The following is a 771-nucleotide window of genomic DNA, read 5'->3' as shown; positions in this document are numbered from 1 at the left end:
TGCAAAGTTCTCCCCCTTCCTCTACCCCACACCGTACAGAACCAAGAACTCACTTGAGATAGGGGGTTAGCTTTTTCCTACCGCAGACTATGGATGGAAGGCATACACTCTCCTGCCCAATGACAGGAAATTTTTGAAGTTTATTTTATTTTTGTGTGTGTGACTTTTTCAATTCCTCCTATGTAGTTTTTATTAATGTTTTTTAATGTTTGTTAATGTTTATTAATTAAGCTTTATTGTGTTTGCTTCGGCAGCATGTATACTAAAATTGGAATAATAAAGAGAAGGTCAACATGGCCCCCCGCACAAGGATGGTGTGCAAATATTTTCCAGCTTTATTGAAGTAGAATTTGCATACCATGAAATATATCCATTGTAAGTATATAATTCAATGTGTTTTTAAAATAAGTTTATGGAGTTGTGCAACCGTCACCACAATCCAGGCTTAGAACTTCTCCTTTATCTTAAAACATTCCTTTGGGCTCACTTACATCAGTCCCCACTCCCTTCTCCAGCCCCAGGCCACCCCAGATATGCCTTCTGGGTCTACAAATGTATCTTTTCTGGACATTTCACATAAATAGAATCATGCAGTATGTAGCCCTTTCCACCTGGCTTAACTCAGCATAATGTTTTTAAGATTCATTACATGGTAGTACACATCCATGTTTCATTTCTTTTTATGGCTGAATAATATTCCATGGTATGGATATACCACATTTTGTTTATAGGCTATCAGTTGGATATTTGGGGTGTTTCCACATTTTAACT

General features: G+C 37.2%; 1 pseudogene; it reads left to right on the top strand.

The window, feature by feature from the left end:
• The first annotated feature begins 238 nt into the window (after positions 1–238).
• On the top strand, positions 239–339 carry LOC128776805 (U6 spliceosomal RNA; annotated as a pseudogene).
• The last annotated feature ends 432 nt before the right edge of the window (positions 340–771 follow it).

Source organism: Panthera pardus, unplaced genomic scaffold, assembly GCF_024362965.1.
Source record: "Panthera pardus isolate Hobbes unplaced genomic scaffold, ASM2436296v1 HiC_scaffold_13, whole genome shotgun sequence".
Taxonomy (NCBI): domain Eukaryota; kingdom Metazoa; phylum Chordata; class Mammalia; order Carnivora; family Felidae; genus Panthera; species Panthera pardus.
Note: the sequence above shows the minus strand (reverse complement) of the source record. Positions and strands in the feature narration are given on the sequence as shown.